We start from the raw sequence: 20,269 nt of genomic DNA on the forward strand, positions 1-20,269 counted from the left end.
GTTGTAGGTCTTAGTTTCTCAGCAGTCAGCACAGTCCTTCGATGTGGTCTGTTGCCATCATTATCATGGAGAGTCCTAACATTCCATGTTAACAATTTGAATGGGATCATTGTCTTGTTTCACCGTAGGACAGAATTCCCGGTAGCTGCGGTAAGCTACCCAGGAGGTTTGTTGAGAGGACAATTTGTAGGCCACATTTTCTAGGCCCCTCCCCAATTGGGCTGAGCAGTGTGGTCCCTAAATAATAATTTTATTTGTATAGCACTTTTCTAAAACAATGTTACAAAGTGCTTCACAAAAAATAAAATAAAATAAAACCAGACAAGGCAAAAATTAGAGTAAGACCAAATAAGTAAGAGTAAAATTAAAAACAGTATAAATAAATGAAAACAAGCATCAAACATTTGTAAAAGCTTTCATGAAAAGAAAACTTTAAAGATGAGATTTAAAAGAAGCTAGAGACTTGGTTTGTCTTAGATCAACAGGAAGAGAGTTGCATAGTGTGGGGACTCCTAACGGTAAAAGCCTGATCACCCTTTGTAACAAACCAAGACCTGGGAATAACTAGCAGGGCTCCATCTGCAGATCTTAATGGTCAAGGGAGCATATACCAGGTCAATAAATCACAAATGTATGGAGGAGCAAGACCATTTAAAGCCTTAAAAGTGTGCAATAAAATTTGAAAATCAATTTGAAATATAACAGGGGCCAGTGTAGGGAGGCAAGCACAGGAGTGACATAGGTGATATAGTCATACCTCTTTGTCCCAGTTAATGAGCCGAGCAGCGGCGTTTTGTACCAACTGCAAACAGTGGAGGGAGCCCTTACTGATATCAGAATAAAGTGCATTACAATAGTCAAGCTGAGAATAAGTCCATGAGATAAAAGCACGTACAACTTTTTGCAGATCAACAATTGATAAAAATGACCTAATTTTCGAGATTAGCTAGAGCTGGAGAAAGCATGACTGAACAGGTTGACCTCAGACTTATCATCATTAAAATTTAGAAATTTTTCAGACATCCAGGATTTAATGTCAGAGAGGCAGGTTGTGAGATTTGCTAGGTGCTAGGATCTGTGGGTTTTAATGGCATGTATAACTGAGTGTTGTCAGCATAAAAATGGTAGCGCACATCGTGATTTTGAATGACCTGGCCAAGAGGCAGCATGTATATAGAAAACATAAGGGGGCCAAGACCTGAGCCTTGACGGACACTGAAATTGTAATTGGTTGAAACTGGGTGAAAGAGGCAGAATTAACATGGGGAATGGAAGGAATGCAAGAGCCTGGCTGGATTTGGGACCTAATATTCTCCACCTTATTTCCAAAATGAGTGAGAAATCTTTCAGACAACTCAACATCAGGTTCAAAAAGAGAAGTGGAGGGACCAATAATAACAGAATCAATTACCCTGAAGAGAACATTAGGATTGTGGTTAGTTCAGATTAAGTACGCTGATCTCCCATCCTTAACTGCCTTCTGGTAAATTAACATTTGGTTTTTAAGGGTGTTATGTGCTAATTCGGACTTGTTGACCTTCTATTGTCATTCTGATTTTCTATGGAGTCTTCTAATGGCACGAGTGTGATCATTCAGCCAAGGCTGCTCAGTCACACAGGGGTCTGCCGAAAGTAGCTGCCACTTAATCCCAGTTGGTAGCGACCACATGCCGCTGATGTACAGGGCTCCGACTAGGAGCTCCCAGGCCATTCTACCTTGCTCCCATTGCCAGACACCCCAATGCCACCAGACTTCAACTGGATGTAAGGCCAGAAATTGTACACTGTGGAAATGAGGTGGAGACCTCCGGAAGGAGGTTTTTAGAGTGTCGCAGGGGGTGTGCAGTCCTCAGTACCACTAATTTTGCCATGACAGGTCAGTACTGGTGGCAAGGGCTTATACCCAGGACGACCAGTCACCCATCATGACTGCAGGAGGCTGCCGGAAACTCCAGACTGTCGAAGAACTGCCTGATGTCTGCCGCCAAACACGTTGCTTTTCTCTCAGGGTGTGCTCCCCTAGCCTTTGTCACCACAGAATTCCCACAAGGCAGCGGGGCAGTGGTTGGCAATGAACAGCCTCTGGGGAACATTGCAGCTCCGAGATCCCCTACCAAGTTTGCCTGAGGCCATGAGGGACCCAGTTACCGCATGTGGCCACGAGGAGGCCTGGCAAAGGTCTTGGCGAAGGAGAGGCTATGTACTGGCATGGGAAGGCTTACGCAATGCGCTGCTTCCTTCTTCACCACAAGGGCTAGCCAGCGGCAGCGAGCTGTAAGCAAGAGGTTAGAAAAGCAGGCGATAAGCAAGCATGCATCTTCCCTCTAACTACTGCACTGCTGCACTAGATGCATCACATCACCCTGTGTGAAATGCACGTGTGCGCGCATGCGCATACGCACACACACACACACACACACACACACACACACACAAACACACACAATTGTAAATTCCTTCCTAAGTTTTGAGAATATGAAGCATATATTGAGGCTAGACTTGCATGGATGGAATCTACCACTGCTCAAATACCACAATGTGGCATACTTAGCAATCCATACCATATACATTTATATTTATTATTGATGCCAACTGGAACTGCATATCAAACTAAATATTTTCAATATTTTAATAAAACAGTTGTAAATGGCCTAGAATTTCCTTTAAGTAAGTACAATATAAAGACAAAAAATTTCTAAAAACAAACAACAAAAGAAACATTGTTCACCACTAAAGGGGGCACAGATCTGATCTCTGTGACTTAATGTCACCCTCATCAATGTATCCTTGATGAAGACACTGAAATCTGCTTACATCAAGAGCACTGCAAATGGCTGACCCTGACGTCTGACCTCCTTGAAAATGTCCTCTTCTATAGGTGGTGGTTTGTTTATTAGCTTTATATTTTGCCAAAAATGTGTCAGTTGGAAATCGTTTCTTTGCATATTCATACAGTCAAACCAATTTCTTTCTCTATGAACTGTCTGATGATCATGGGATCACCTCTCTCTCTCTCTCTCTCTCTCTCTCTCTCTCTCTCTCTCTCTCTCTCTCTCTCTCTCTCTCTCTCTCTCTCTCTCTCTCTCTCTCTCTCTCTCTCTCTCTCTCTCTCTCTCTCTCTCTCTCAACAGCCTAATGACTTCGGGATGTAGGATCCTGTTTGGGTTGCATCCTGTCTTCCCTTGGTCACAATCCCACTCTCCTGGAGATTTAAGCTATAGTTTGCGTTGCTCTCGTTCATAATTGCTTTCATATTATTTGTTTTGGCTATAACTTATTATGCATCACTCTCATCCTTCTCTCTTCTTATCCTGCTGTTTGCCTCTTGTGTGTAAGTGAAGTCTACTCTCTCTGCAGGGCCCCACTGAGCAGAGCTGGTTTTGTGTCATGGTGTCCTGCCAGCTCTTGACTGCATCTGTGGGGTTGCCTGACATTGTTTTGGATGGTTACAGATTCACTAGATATGCCTTACACTCTGTCCTTACAATTCTATTACCCAGTGCATTTAAATTTACTATTTTTTGTGTTAATTGTATACATTCAAGGTTGTCTCATCTCCGATTCTGTTTGCGATATTCATGGACAGGATCTCGAGGTGCAGCCAAGGAGAGGAGTGTGTCCATTTTGGGAACATCAGAATTGCATCTCTGCTCTTCGCAGATGATGTTGTTTTGTTGGCTTCATCAGAATGTGACCTCCAGTGTGCACTGAGGTGGTTTGCAGCTTAGTGTGAAATGGCCGGAATGAGAGTCAGCACCTCCAGTTCTGAGGCCATGGTTCTCTACTGGAAAATGGTGGATTGCTCCCTCCGGGTTGGGGATAACTTGTTGCCTCAAGTGATGGATTTCAAGTATCTCGGGGTCTTGTTCACGAGTGAGGGTAGGATGGAGAGGGAGATTGATTCGGTGGATTGGTACAGCATCAGCATTAATGCGGATGTTGTACCGGACCGTTGTGGTGAAGAGGGAGCTGAGCCGGAAGGCAAAGCTCTCAATTTACCAGTCAGTCTTCGTTCCAACCCTCACCCATGTTCATGAGCTTTGGGTAGTGACCGAAAAGGTGAGATCGTGGATACAAGTGGCTGAAATGAGTTTCCTCAGTAGGGTGTCTGGGCTCAGTCTTAGAGATAGGGTGAGGAGCTCGGACATCTGGAGGGAACTCGGAGTAGAGCCGCTGCTCCTTCATGTCGAAAGGAGCCAGTTGAGGTGGTTCGGGCATCTGATTAGGATGCCTCCTGTGTGCCTTCCTTTGGAGGTTTTCCGGGCATATCCAACCTGGGGGAGACCCCAGTGTAGACCCAGAACTCGCTGGAGGGACTACATGTCCAGTCTGGCCTGGAAACGCCTTAGAATCCCCCAGGAGGAGCTGGAGGGCGTTGCTGGGGAGAGGGACGTCTGGAGTGCCATACTTAGCTTGCTGCCACCACGACCCAACCCCTTAGAAGCGGCTGATGATGAGATGAGATGTATATGTATTCTACATTATCTCGCTCAGGGTGTAATCCATATGATATTACATTATAATTCTGTTATTTTTATGTATTTTGTGCATTTGACACCTATTGCATATCTGTCTGTCCTGAAGAGGGATCCCACCTCTGTTGCTCTCCCTGAGTTTTCTCCATTTTTTTTTCCTGATAAGGTTTTTCTTGTCGAGTTTTTCCTCATTTGGGTCTAGGGTCCAAGGACAGAGGATGGCGTATATTGTCGTATATTGTTGTATATTGTACTTATTGCAAAGCGCTTCGGGGCTATCTTGACATTTTGGGTGATACAAATAAACTTTACTTGACTAAAAGGACCTTGTGTGAGGCCATCGTGTGTAGTTAAAAGAGCTAACAATGAATAGGAACACAATTTTCATGATTACATTTTCTTGAAACGGCAACCCCACACACAGACACACACACACACACACACACACACACACACACACACACACACACACACACACACACACACAAATTGCGTTCATATTGTATTAATAGACCATCTAAGTCCTCACAGCCAAAACTACCATGTGAATGAGACCCCCACTAACTATCAGAAGGACTCTGGGCAAAAGTGGAAACTGTTGTGAAATATCTCAGAAAATCTTGGGGTTGCCTGCTCCCTTAACAGACCTGATGGGAGAGATAAGGAGAGGAGAAGAGGAGAGGAGAATAAGAAAAAGGGAGACAGGAGAAGTTGGTGGGGAGAGGGGGTGCAGACAGAGAATGAGAAAAGGAAAGAGGCAGAGAAAGAGATGAGGACACAGAGATTAAGAGACTAAATAGAAGGTGAGAATCAAACACAGATTCAGAAGGAAAAACAAGATGGAAAAACGGAGGGGGGAAGAGAGGGAATAAAAACTATGTATGGTGGGACATTGGGAAGAGTGAGTGAGGGGAACAAAATAAATGAAATGTGGAAATGTGTGCACACAAAAAGAAACGTGTGTGTGTGCACACGAGTGTTTTTCTTTAGATGTGTGCGTGTTGCAACCTGAGTTTTAGTGCTTGTGTTTGTGTGCGTGCATGCGTGTGTTTGTGTGCGTGCATGTGTGTGCATGTGTGCGTGCATGTGTGTGTGTGTGTGCGCGCGCGCGTTCATGCATGCATGTGTGTGTGTGTGTGTGTGTGTGTGTGTGTGTGTGTGTGTGTGTGTGTGTGTGTGTGTGACTCATTGGTAGCAGGCAGCAGATGTCAATGCAGGGGGTAAGGTTTTCTCCAAACTGAGCAGCTCCCCAAGGGACACAAGTTACTAACAGACCCACAGCAGAGCTAGTGATGGAGGGTTTGGGAAGGAGGGAGGAGAAGGGAGGTCAGGAGAGCGGAGGGGAGGAGAGGAGAATGGAGATGAGAGGGGGGGGGAAGGGGAGAGGAGAGGATGAAAGAGGAGAGGAGGAAAAAAGGGCTTACTGAAAGGAGGAGAGAGTGAGAGATGAAAAGTAGAGAAGAGGAACCAGCAGGAGAACAGTATATCTGGGAGAAGGAAAAGAAGAGAAGCAAAGGAGGGGATTGGAAAGATGAGAAAAAGAGAGGGACGGGGTAGAAGAAAAAAGAGGATAGCAGTAGAGAGGTTGTGGTCTCAGATGTAGGGCAAAAGTCACAGTATAAATCCAATGACACTGACAGGCAGATGGATCTATTCCCATTGAACAGTTTCTCACACACACACTTTACCACATCTACTTCCCTTAGAACCCTTTAAGAAATGTTTGTAATTGTTTGTTATTTGACTAAATAGTCAATGGATATCCAAAATTTCCTCCAATGAACTCCATAATCTATCTATGATGACATAATTGCATTTCTTTGATTGCAACAACAAACCAAAAACTCTACTCTCTGAAAATAAACACAACTTTTGACAACTTTGATTATATACTTTACAATGTATGTAATGCCTACTATCCTGTAACTTGACATTTTCCTTCAATTCCAAAGGCATTGTCAGCACAATCACTGATACGTGTAAAGTCCCACTTGCATAATAAAACGAGTTTCAAATGTGAGAAACCAGGGGGGTACCTTTGTGTCTGCGTCAGAGAGGTTTTAAGGCAGGATGAAATTTAGACTTAATTGAGGTTTCCATGAGAAAAAATGTGCCATAAATAACCAAATCTAATGTTGCAGTAAAGATCACGGTGGGGTCTCATTGAGTCGGTGCCATTCGGAAATTGCTCCACGGTGAACCACATGTTAGCTAACCGCTATGACAACTGGCAGCTTACCGAGAGTATCACTGATTGTGCTGAGCACTATGAGAGTTGTTTCCAGATAAATGATATTGTTGGATGGCACCCTGTTATCTCCGAAAGGCTACCAGGAAAGACAGAAAAAATCTTTGCAAAAATAGCTCATAAGCCTTCTTCCAGGAAAGAAATACTTTCCAGTAGCCGTTTTGGAGGCAAATTCAATAGGGAACCTACTAAGTATTAACATAACAAAGCAAACCTCTGAGACTGCAGTGATGAAATATAATACTGTTGTTTCAATGCAATTTTCCTCTATATCAGAATAAGAGAAAATTTATTCTTTAAAAGAAGATGTATGCTCATGGCTTTTATGAAAGAATATGTTTTTCCTTTTTTTAAGAAAAAATTGCAAGTGTTGGTTGCACTGTTGGTGAGGAAGACGGCACAGAAGAAAAATCCTAAACGCCATTGTTTGCTCTCTTGGAAGGTCCGGATCCACTAATGAGTAGATGTTAAAGGTTCAGGCATGATCCGTGAACATAACATGATTGTTTTCTGGTAGCTTTGAACCTTGATTTTTGAATTATGAATGACAGAAAATGTTCTAATTGACTGTGTCTCAAAAGAATAGCATTGGGTTCATCGTGGAAGAACTTCACGTCACTTACAAATGGCTAATATGACTATTATGTGTTGTGTAACTTCGAGCACAACTTGGCAAGAAGCAAGACTTACAAGCTGGTCACCTCTGGATAGCATCTTTACCAGGTAAAGAAAGCACAGAGGGATTTTGATGAGAACGGCCAGTACAAACTCACATGCAGAGTTTTAGCTTTGGTCATATGACTCGTTCTTCTGATAGGTTTGAGCATTTAGCATATTTCTAGGCATAATACCACCGAGTGGATTCACAATTGGGAAGATGGAAGCCAGACATAGTGTGATTAACATGAACCACTTGTGAGACTCATCTGGCTTGCAAACTCAAGGCTAGTGGGCTCTTCTGGAAAAGAGAGAGCTAAATGACTGACTTTCTTCCTTCCCCTACCATCCCTCATCACGTTTTATTTCTCCACTCCGGGAGTAAATATGACTAAAGGCTTTCCGGAAACTATTTTGACCCAAGACTATTGAGCAGATGGGTCCTGCTGACAGCTGCTTTGACAGAAAATAGGACCTAAATTTATGTTGAAGAATGTGTCAATCTATCATAAATATACATTCCCTAGCTGACTAAAGAAAACGACATGCTGACCACGATTCCTGTTACGATTTCCCACAAGCAAACGGCATCCATCAATCACTGAATCCCTTCAGACTTTTCTGAGATTTAGAAACATAGAGGGTTCTTAGGATTTGTAATTTATTACACTCACTACATACTTTATAATAAAAATACATCTGTTTTTGAACTGTTGTGTGTTATCATTAAATTTGCCTTTGAGTAGCTTGAAGCTAGACTTTCTCTTGATAAAAAGAAATCTAAAGTAGACACCTGAGCACTGGAAGCACTGAGGGAGTATTTGCCCCTGTTTCTGCACCCCATAAATCATCATAGCACTCATGTAGCACTGAAGAAGAAGAAGTTGGATGTTGTTTTAAGAAAATATGACAGTGCAGCTGTTCACATAGTCCAGTGAGTGCTTTGTTCGCAATAGCAACCTCCTTGAAGTCCTAATAAATTTATTTCTAATATATCAGCAATGTTGTTGTTTTATATGTATGTGTGTGTGTATGTATATATGTATATATATACGTATATATATGTGTATATATATATATATATATATATATATATATATATATATATACACACACACACACACACACACACATTAGTGGCTGCCTTATGGAATGATGGTTTGGAGATGTGTGGAGGAGAGATGCTGGGTATATTGGGGGAAGGATGCTGAATATGGAGCTGCCAGGGAAGAGGAAAAGAGGAAGGCCAAAGAAGAGGTTTATGGATGTGGTGAGAGAGGACATGCATGTAGCGGGTGTGACAGAGGATGATGCAGGGGACAGGAAGAAATGGAAATGGATGATCCGCTGTGGTGACCCCTAACGGGAACAGCCGAAAGTAGTAGTAGTAGTAGTAGTAGACATTAGTGGCTGCCCTATGCAGGTTTGTTACTTAGTAATATTAGCAGAACAAATGTGTGAGAACGACAAGCAACCTCAAAATATCAACAGTTAATGTGTAGCGAATTCAGGGGGCAGCCGGGAACCCACCACAGCCGGGAATCGAACCCGGATGGCCGGAGTCTAGGCATCCATGGTCGTTACAAATGCTGATACTCTTTTTATGTGTACGATGATCCAATTTTGAGGTGTATCTGTGTTTTTGGTCTGGTAATTTGTTTAAGCTGGTTAAATAAAGTCTTTGTTAAGTCGGACATCTGTTGCTATGATCTTTTAGGGGGAACCTGCTAATGGGCAAGCCAATTGCCTGAATGCTAATAGGCCTCAAATTAAGGCTGGTGAATTTATGTTTTAAATGATTCTGAATTTTTGGACAAACATAAAAGATAATTATTAATGCGTGTTTTTAATCTATTTATTTGTGTTGCCTTACTGTTTTGTTTATTAGGTTCGAGCCCTCCTCCTTCCTGTTAAAATCATGGGCATTTACACTACCGTTCAAAAGTTTGGGATCACCCAAACAATTTTGTGTTTTCCATGAAAAGTCACACTTATTCACCACCATATGTTGTGAAATGAATAGAAAATAGAGTCAAGACATTGACAAGGTTAGAAATAATGATTTGTATTTGAAATAAGATTTTTTTTACATCAAACTTTGCTTTCGTCAAAGAGTCCTCCATTTGCAGCAATTACAGCATTGCAGACCTTTGGCATTCTAGCTGTTAATTTGTTGAGGTAATCTGGAGAAATTGCACCCCACGCTTCCAGAAGCAGCTCCCACAAGTTGGATTGGTTGGATGGGCACTTCTTGCGTACCATACGGTCAAGCTGCTCCCACAACAGCTCAATGGGGTTCAGATCTGGTGACTGCGCTGGCCACTCCATTACCGATAGAATGCCTGCTTCTGCTCTAAATAGTTCTTGCACAATTTGGAGGTGTGTTTAGGGTCATTGTCCTGTTGTAGGATGAAATTGGCTCCAATCAAGCGCTGTCCACTGGGTATGGCATGGCGTTGCAAAATGGAGTGATAGCCTTCCTTATTCAGAATCCCTTTTACCCTGTACAAATCTCCCACCTTACCAGCACCAAAGCAACCCCAGACCATCACATTACCTCCATCATGCTTAACAGATGGCGTCAGGCATTCTTCCAGCATCTTTTCATTTGTTCTGCGTCTCACAAACGTTCTTCTTTGTGATCCAAACACCTCAAACTTGGATTCATCCGTCCACAACACTTTTTTCCAGTCTTCCTCTGTCCAATGTCTGTGTTCTTTTGCCCATCTTAATCTTTTTCTTTTATTGGTCAGTCTCAGATATGGCTTTTTCTTTGCCACTCTGCCCTGAAGCCCAGAATTCCGCAGCCGCCTCTTCACTGTAGATGTTGACACTGGTGTTTTGCGGGTACTATTTAATGAAGATGCCAGTTGGGGACCTGTGAGGCGTCTGTTTCTCAAACTAGAGACTCTACTGTACTTATCTTCTTGCTCAGTTGTGCAACGCGGCCTCCCACTTCTTTTTCTACTCTGGTTAGAGCCTGTTTGTGCTGTCCTCTGAAGGGAGTAGTACACACCGGTGTAGGAAATCTTCAATTTCTTAGCAATTTCTCGCATGGAATAGCCTTCATTTCTAAGAACAAGAATAGACTGTCGAGTTTCAGATGAAAGTTCTCTTTTTCTGGCCATTTTGAGCGTTTAATTGACCCCACAAATGTGATGCTCCAGAAACTCAATCTGCTCAAAGGAAGGTCAGTTTTGTAGCTTCTGTAACGAGCTAAACTGTTTTCAGATGTGTGAACATGATTGCACAAGGGTTTTCTAATCATCAATTAGCCTTCTGAGCCAATGGGCAAACACATTGTACCATTAGAACACTGGAGTGATAGTTGCTTGAAATGGGCCTCTATACACCTATGTAGATATTGCACCAAAAACCAGACATTTGCAGCTAGAATAGTCATTTACCACATTAGCAATGTATAGAGTGTATTTCTTTAAAGTTAAGACTAGTTTAAAGTTATCTTCATTGAAAAGTACAGTGCTTTTCCTTCAAAAATATGGACATTTCAATGTGATCCCAAACTTTTGAACGGTAGTGTATATACTTAGCACAAAAAGTAAGGACATTTATGTTTGGTAGATTATTTCTTTGTTGTAACAATGCTTCTTGGCAATAAATCTTATACTGTTGGAAAGCCTGTTTATTTCCCTTTTAAATGGTGCCACATTTGTAAGGAACATGCATTTGTGGGATGAGCAGCAGAGCTGAGTATGTGGGTTGCACCCATGAAAAATTTGCCAAATCTTCTCTGCCAATGCCAAATAGCTTATTTTGCTGTTGCTATTGACTCTTGTTTTGAGCTTCTGGTACCCCAGGCGCTAACAATCAGGTGCCTGGTATAAGATTTATTGCCAAGAAGCATTGTTACAACAAAGAAATAATCTACCAAACACAAATGTCCTTACATTTTGTGCTAAGTTTAGTTTTCAGTCCAGAGAAAACTCATCAGCCCATCAGCCAGATAATGCCTGGGAAATTCTAGGTACAAGATTAGTTACGATAGAATAGGAAATGTGAAATTATGTTGAGAGCTGGTCTAAAACATGTTTCCTATTTGTGTGTATATCAGCCTGCCACAGAACTATATATGGAAGCATCCCCCACCACCTCCTCCCATGGCAACTCTGTAGCGTAGGTTATCTGGGTGGGCTCGGCCCAACCTAGCCTCCCCCCCTTAGAACCGGACTTGCTGGTTTATAGCCTGCACTACTGATTTGGATATTGCATATGGTCTAGTCTTACACAATCATGTATTCCTGCAAGTATACCATAGCATCCCCATTTAGCAGTCTAGCGCCCCATTGCACCATGAAGAAATACTCCGCACCTAAGGTGCTATGCTAATATTTACTTGGATACTTAGGCATCATTGTGTTTGTTGGCTTTTTCTTTTTTTCTTTCTGTAATTGTATCCAGCCAATTACCCTACTCTTCTGAGCTGTCCTGGTCGCTACTCCACCCCCGCTGCCGATCAAGTTATCAAGTTACATTTTTTATAGTGCCTTTCTAGCTGCAACAGCCACTTAAAGTGCTTTCAATTACTTTACATACTTCTCCGGAGACTTTTGGTTAAAGAGACTTTTTGCCGATCTGGGGAGGGCTACAGACTACCACATGTCTCCTCTGATACATGTGGAGTCGCCAGCCGCTTCTTTTCACCCGACAGTGAAGAGTTTCGCCAGGGGAACGTAGCGCATGGGAGGATCCCCCCAGTTCCCCCTCCCCCCAAACAGGCACCCTGACAGACCAGAGGAGGTGCTAGTGCAGCGACCAGGACACATACCCACATACGGCTTCCAACCCGCAGACACGACCAATTGTGTCTGTAGGGACGCCCGACCAAGCCGGAGGTAACACGGGGATTCGATCTGGTGATCCCCATGTTAGTAGGCAATGGGATAGACCGCTACACTACCTGGACGCCTGTGTTTGTTGTTGGCCTTTTTTTTTTTTTAGAAGTGATACAAGTCCACTTTTCATGGAGTCACTGAACATATTGAAAGTCATCATAAAGCCAGGAGTATTTGTGAGCAGGACAATAAAGGTGCATATGGACAACACACAACATACCTTAATCAGAACACTAATCATTTTCTTGCTTTACTTTTCTTTAAATTTTCTGCGTGCAATGAGATTTAGGGATTACGGCTTTCTACAAAGACATAACCTGTCTGTGTTTATTGTAGTTTGAGGATGTGGCTGGTTAATAGCAATGTTTTACAGCAATCCTTCAAATAATAAACTGTCATGATTTGATGTCTCTTGGTAAATTGCCCATGAAGGACTTTCAATGACCCTCCTCAATGTAATATACAGCACACAGTTTACACAGAAGGAGAACATACAACTGCAATCATACGAGGAGCCGTATAGAACATTTCCATGTGATGTTCACAGGGCTCACCCTCAGGATTTAGCTTTCACATTTCATTCTGCTAGCAGAGAACGTAGTCTGAGTAATCATCAAAATCACAAGGAGACTCCAAGGCACTCTTTTTTTAAAAAATTTTTAAAACGCCTTTAATGTCATGGCATGGTCATATAAGACCTATAAAACCTCGTTTGACTCCCTGATGAAGGCTTGATGCCGAAACATGTCAGAGTGTTTTTATAGGTCTTATATGGCCATGCTGTGAGATTATAGGTGTTTTAATTTTTTTTAAAAGAGAGTGCCTTGGACTCTGCTTGTGATTTTTATGTGTACATATATCCCCATCCAAAGAGCACCTCAAACAAACTCTACTTGAGTCTAGGAAGCGCTCCTACCCAAACATTTTTTGATAGTCTGAGTAATGTTGTAATATTTCCATCCCGTAAGTAATCACAATACACAGACAACCCACAGAAATCAAAGGGGGAAAAAAATGGTGTGCTTTGTAGCTCTTTCCAGTCATGCTCCCCTGCTGAATTATTTATGTAGCAGGCAATGGTAACTATTCTCTTTTAAAATATAAATTTTAAACTTCGTGAACATTTTGTATGCTTCAAATCAAAACGTTCGTGTCACCAATGGGGTGACACACACTCTTACAGAAAACATCATTCCTTGTGTGTTTTGACAGCTATAAATAAAATGAATCTTTAACGTGGCAAACATTTTCTCTTCGCATCCAAAAAGTCTGACTACTATGGTCAGAGGTGACTTAAGGTCTGCAAGAGAAATGGGACAGGACCTGGTAAGACAGAAAGAGATTGATGATAAATGAAATTTAAGCCAGTTCCCCACAACCCTCCCTATAACCTGATACTTCACTCTCTCTCCACAGACACACACTCTCATGCTTCCCTGCTCTCCCGCCCATGCAGCTCCATGCCTACCCACCCACCCACACACACACACACACACACACACAAAACACAACACAACCCAACACAACACAGACAAAAACCCTTTAGCTGCAGCAGCAGCAGCCAAGGCATGAGAGACATACCACAAGGCCAGTCTAATCCTTTAAAACGCCTGCTTCAGTGTGCTGAGAGCCTGCTGGAAAATGTCTATCTCAACTTGATGCCCTGCCAACACCAGCACCATGCCCAATTCAGAGCTCGTGATTAATAGCGTAAAATGAGTGAGATTAATGATGTGATATAATGTGATTTCAACTTTGTCTGAGTTTTAGCTTTTGTTCCATTCTCCAGCGCAGGTCCAATGGGTCCTATCCAGAGCCCACAGACGAGGGTGGCGGTAGTGAGAAAAGCAAACTATGGATTGTGAGGTTGCCAGTGTGTCCAGCAATGAAAAAAAAAATCTGGAAATATCCCATCTACTCTTGTAGTTGTCCTAATAGGCCCAATGATCTACAGTCCAGTCCCAGTCAGCCCACCCCCCTCTCGGTTCTGCTCACATTCTCACAGTTGCAGTCTCTTGTTTTCTATCCCTGTACCCACCCTTCTATGGTTTTGGTTTCAACCCGCCCAAAATCATACCTGATACTAACCCAAACAAGGCCCTAGCCAGTGTAAAACAGCGTGCACTTCATAAAACGGTGATGTAAGCTAGCCACAGAAAGGCTAAACTCTCTACTCTGTGTGTGTGTGTGTGTGTGTGTGTTGCATTCTGACCCAGTCTCAACCAACAGACAGTTTTCAGAAGGCTTCAGCTGTCTTTGATGAGACCCCGGGGGAGCCATCAAGCAAGCCAACAGCACTGCTAAAAGAATAATAGCATCACAGAATGGAGAAGGATGACAGCACTAAAAGGCACATTTCTTCTGGGGAAGAGAAACGCTTAAATAGGACTCACAACCCTTATGGATTCTATGATGTCGCGGCTTTTTCCTGTTGATTTTTATGCATTGTCCCTAGCAGTTATCAGAGCCAGGGTAAACTAGGGTCACTGTCTTGTGATCCTCCTCCCCATTTTCTCCCTTCTCCTTCCTCGTCTCCTCTTTTTTTCCTCCACTCCCTTTTCATGCTTCCTTATCTTCTAATTTCTTCTCTTCAATCAAATTTAATGCGGCGATTAATACACACAGACAGACAGACAGACACTGACAGTAACAGTCAGAAATAAATAGTAGAACTAAATGAAGACCAATAGAAACACCACACCCTGGTGGAGTCATGCCTTGATGCCTTATGAAGTTACACCCCTGTTTGCTCTGGCAAACTTTTCAGTGGGACAAAATGGGCAGGAGCCCACTTTCCCATTCGACGATATCACTGATGAGGATTCAGCATTTTATTCAGTGTGGAACATACTCAAGTGTGCGTGCAAACACGTGAATACACACTCACAAATAACCACACATATCCCAGTAACTGTACTAACAGGTCAATGTTCAAACGTGATAAGTTGTTGAGAGATATAATTGTCATTATGGCCTGTCATTAATGACCTGAGTTATTAGTGCTTCCTTTAATGTTCAATCCCGCTTCAAAAAACCAAATCACCCATCACTTTAAATTGCATTGTTGACAATTGAGTTGTAGAATGCAGACTAGATTAGATTAGATTAGATTAGATTAGATTAGATTAGATTAGATTAGATTCGATTAGAAACTGGAAACATCCATGCACTCACTCAGAAAATTTGTTTTGGATAAAGAATATACACAATTACAGTAATGAAACAAAAGGCCTGGTCAAATTTTAATGCTGTAATCATCTCACTATTATATAACAAATTTAATGAGATATGGTGGTCTATTCCATTCCCTACCAACATGGGGATTGCTGGTTCGAATCCCCGTGTTACCTCTGGCTTGGTCAGGTGTCCCTACAGACACAATTGCCCGTGTCTGCGGGTAGGAAGCCGGATGTGGGTATGTGTCCTGGTCGTTGCACTAACGCCTCTTCTGGTTGGTCGGGATGCCTATTCGGGGGACTGGGGGGAATAGCATTATCCTCCCATACGCTATGTCCCCCTGGTGAAACTCCTCACTGTCAGGTGAAAAGAAGCGGCTGGTGACTCCGCATGTATCGGAGGAGGCATGTGGTAGTCTGCAGACCTCCCCGGATCGGCAGAGGGGGTGGAGCAGTGAATGGGGCGGTGCGGAAGAGGGGGGTAATTGGCCAAGTACAATTCAGGAGATAAAGGGGGTAAAATCCAAAGAAAAAAGAGATATGTTTAATGAAATAAAATACCAGTGCTAGCAGACTGAGATTATAGATTTGTGGCGAAGGTACAACCTCTTATATAGCACCCCACCTGTTTTATGATGATGTATAGTCCTTGGCACTTGGTGAGTAAATTGGAGGTGTACACTGGAAGTAATACAAGTACTTTATCTCCCAGTGAAAACTGTCTGAGCTTGGAACCCCCTTTTTAAAGGCGTTTTCGGCATTCTTGCACAAGAAACAAAATCTCGCATGCAATCTCAACTAGTGAGTGCAGTTTTGCCCACAAGTCCAGGCCATATTGAATTTCATTGAGGGGATGGACCATCACCCCAGCTTTCTTTAATTTCCTCCAAAACAGAGTACAAGGGGGAGAAACCTGTGGAGGTCTTAGGCACCCCCTACATTGTAAATAACAGAAGATCCAGCCATTTGTCCCAATTCTGACTTTTCTTTTGCATGCTTTTATTGATCATTGCTTTGAGCAAAGTGCTCAATTGCCACATAGTCTGGGGTGTTGAACAACTATTTTCCATATTGCTAGCGAACTGCCCATGATATAAATGATGTCAATGGTTTGCCAGAATCTCTTTCATGATTATACCCAAGTAGATGATATGAAACAGGCTTTGTGTAACATTCTTTGCAGATATCTTAGGCAGAGCCACTGCTTTGGCATATTGCTTTGTGTAATTGTCCACAAATAACATTAAATGATATCAGACTACTCAAGCAGAAAATCCTGCATAGGAACCACAATGTGTGTGTGTGTGTGTGGGGGGGGGGGGCTTCTCTAGTCCGTTGAGAGAACCTGCTCTCTCCATGTGATCTCCTTTCCTTTTATCCTTTTATTTAGTTTACAGCTTATACCGAATACATTCTCCTGCCCGTGATGAGGGCTGTATGTATTCCCCCATCAAATATCTAAAACCAGCGCCTTAATATCAAGTGACATGAGAGACACAAGCTAGCTGAGGCCTGTTAATCCATGCTTTTTGCCTTTGCTTTTAGCCTTTGCCTTATTTTCCACTGGTTTCACAAGATACTCATGAATACCACATGCATGTGGGACTAAACCATGTGCCATTGAGAGCTATGTGAACGTAGGTTTTCTCCCCAATAAAACACTACACCAGCTGATTTCATTGAATAGCACACCTTCAACCAAATAAGGTTGGGCATCTTAGTGAAATCAGATGGTGTAGTGTTGGGTTGTTATAAAAACACATGACTAAATGGCTCCACGATTGAATTCCACTGGTGTAGACATTCATAATACATCAGTACCCCAGGCCTGACCAGGAATGGCTGGACCACGGTTTCTTTAGCTGCCAGAATCCAACAATTCCTTGTGTATATCACCTTGTATACAGACCATGATGTAGCATGTCCCTGCCAGATCAGGAGAGAGGACAAATGCAGTGGACACCTGGACAACTGGCAGTCACAGAAGTGTCGGGGTCACCTGCATCACCTGGCTGGTCACCTGCCCTGACTTCTGAAATGCCCCCTGTGGGTGCTGATCAATAGTTAAGGGTATGCGACCTCAGCAAGCAGGGACCTTGAGCGGGAGAAGGAAAGAGAAGAGGGAGACGGCTCACTGTAAGATATGAGGTGAGTCACTCAAAAGTAGATAATATGAAAATGTCAGCATATTGCTTCCTGACCGCCTCATATGGAGGTAGTATACTGAAAATACATTCTTGAGTCTAAATAAAGACACTTTCTACAAGGGACGGCTGTATGGGCTAACAAGGCTAAGCCCTCCCTATATTTTAGAATAAAGTTGAGAAAAGTATTGTTAAAAAAAACCTTCAGATTGTTTTAAATTTTGGTGGAATCTAAAGCAGCAACAGCACCAAATAGTTACAAGAAAAACACAGAATATATGTCAATGGGCTTATATTTTACAGCCCAAACACAGTAGTATCAGCTTCCATTCATCTTCACATCGAGTGACAGGCGTCGTGACACGCCCCCTTGATTTGCCGATCATTTTGGCTAAATTCATTCAGCCCTAAGCTGACTTTTGACCAGTGACAGCGGACGTACAGAGTAATGGTATGTACAGTGAGGGGCTACTTGTGCGAGAGTGGGGAGGGGAAGGTGAGCGCGGGCGTTAGCATGAATGAGGTGGATTATGTACTTTCTCATCCATTTTCTTTGATGTATTTGGAGGAAAAATTGGAAGTGAAGAGACTGGGGACACATCGTCCAAACAATGTTAAAATAACACAAAAGTACAAATGACAAAATCACGAGTTTGTGTTACTTGGTTTCAATGAAAGGACTGGCTAACGGCAAGTGTAGCTAAGAATTCACTTTTCTGTTTCCCGTGCTTGCTTTTTGGAGTAGACATGGCTTGGACCCAACAAGGAATTGTGGATTTGAAACACTTATCCGACAAAATTAGGAAATATGTGTGTGTGTGAGTATGTGTGTGAGAGAGAGTGAGAGAAAGAGAGAGTTTTTTGGCATCAGACCATTCTTGTGGGTACTTCTCTATAGTGTTATTGCTATAACAAGGTACGTATATCGTGTTGTTGCTGTAACTTGGTATCTCAGATGTGATGCTGCTGTTACTGCAGCATGAACTGTTGATGTGTATAACACATTTATTAGCCCACCCACCCGTAATCACCACCAGCTGTCACTGCTTTCTACTATGACTATTTGGGCTTCACTTAATGAACAGGTTTTTTTTTTTTTGCCTGATGCCACATTATTTATCACCACAGACCATTTTCAAAAGTTTCGAATATCCATTTTTTAGAGACTGAATTCTCCTGGGTTCCCTATGTTACACATTTGGAACTTGTGTCTATGACGTGAGGGAAAGCTTATTTCATGAGGCCATAACCATGTATTCAACACTGGAGGGGACCCAATATGTCGTGGGGACTGGGGGTCATCCCCCATAAAAGGTTTAAAGTTCCCAAAACTCATCTCCTGAAACTTTAAGATATTAATGCAATTTTATAAGTTTTGAATGAGTTTGATTATTAATGAACATGACCTCAGCAGTGCATTAATGTTCCCAGCCAGGGCTCTACACTAACTTTTTGCATTGGTTGCACAGGTGTGCCTAACTTTTTTTTTAGGTGCACCAGCACAAAATTTAGGTGCACCCACATTTTTCATTGCATCGCCTTTAACACCAAAAGGTCTCCTTTTTATCGCTCTTCTGTCATATAATGTGAATGATTTTTTAAAACAATAAGGTGTAGAAAAAGCTTGTCTTTATTTTAAACACAATATATAAAGAATATATATGAAGAATATATAAAGAAAAATAAAGTGTTTAAAGTGCTACACTGAGCTTAAATTGAACATTTAAAACATTTAAACATTTCCAAATAAAAGTGTTTGTGCTTAAAGTGCTTCAGTGAACTGAAATTGAACATGTTAGATTTAAACATTTTAAGTAAAATAAAGTGTGCGAGTGACAGTAGGGCTGGTTGAAGGAGTAGGTTTCGTTTTTTTAATGAAAAAACTTTCAATGGCTCTACCTCTCTTCATTTTCACTCGTTTTGTCGCGTAGACCAATAGGCTATTATTTTCCCGTTCAAGTTCTCTGGCGCTCAGCCTGCTCAGGTCGCTCACATTTTTTGAACTGACACAACTTAGAGCAGTGAAAAGGACCACAGCCAATCAGAGGCAAGGACCCGCCCGAGCTCTGTCTCTTATTGGTTTAGACCACGATACCGTCAGGAGAACACAGAGAGATGCTGCGCTTGCGAAAGAGATTTCAGTGTTCACCCGAGCAGCATCGGGTGCACCAGTGCGACCTATAATTTTTTTCGGTCACACTCTTAAAAATTTTGGTCGCACTCTCGAGCCCTGCCAGCTGTTATGTTTAGATTCAAGTAACGATTTAAGTATGAATGATATTGACTGTTTTGGCCAGTGGTCCATGGCTGATTGCCATAGAGTAGGAAAAAATACATAAAATCATTAATCATAATATTTTGAGGGCGGGGTGGTGGGGTGGTGGTGGATGTGTGATCATATCTGAATATTGTGGGGTTGGGAGTATTGTACTATACACCCCAATAGCCCAATGTATATTATGGTGACAGCCTTGCCATTTCATGTATTATTTACACTAGGCCTGCAATGCCTCCATGATGCTACCAAGTAGAATCCAGCAAGTACATATAAATATTAAGTGCACCCCATGGTTCGTTAAATATAGTCCAAACTGAAGATCTTTTTAATAGAATCTATTAGTCTAAAGACTTAAAAAAAATTGGAGTACAGGTAACACTGCAATGCAGCTGTCGAACTCAAATTCCCCTTGGTCAGGTGGGGGGCAAACAGTTGGGT

The sequence above is a fragment of the Lampris incognitus genome, chromosome 9, assembly GCF_029633865.1.
Source record: "Lampris incognitus isolate fLamInc1 chromosome 9, fLamInc1.hap2, whole genome shotgun sequence".
NCBI lineage: Eukaryota > Metazoa > Chordata > Actinopteri > Lampriformes > Lampridae > Lampris > Lampris incognitus.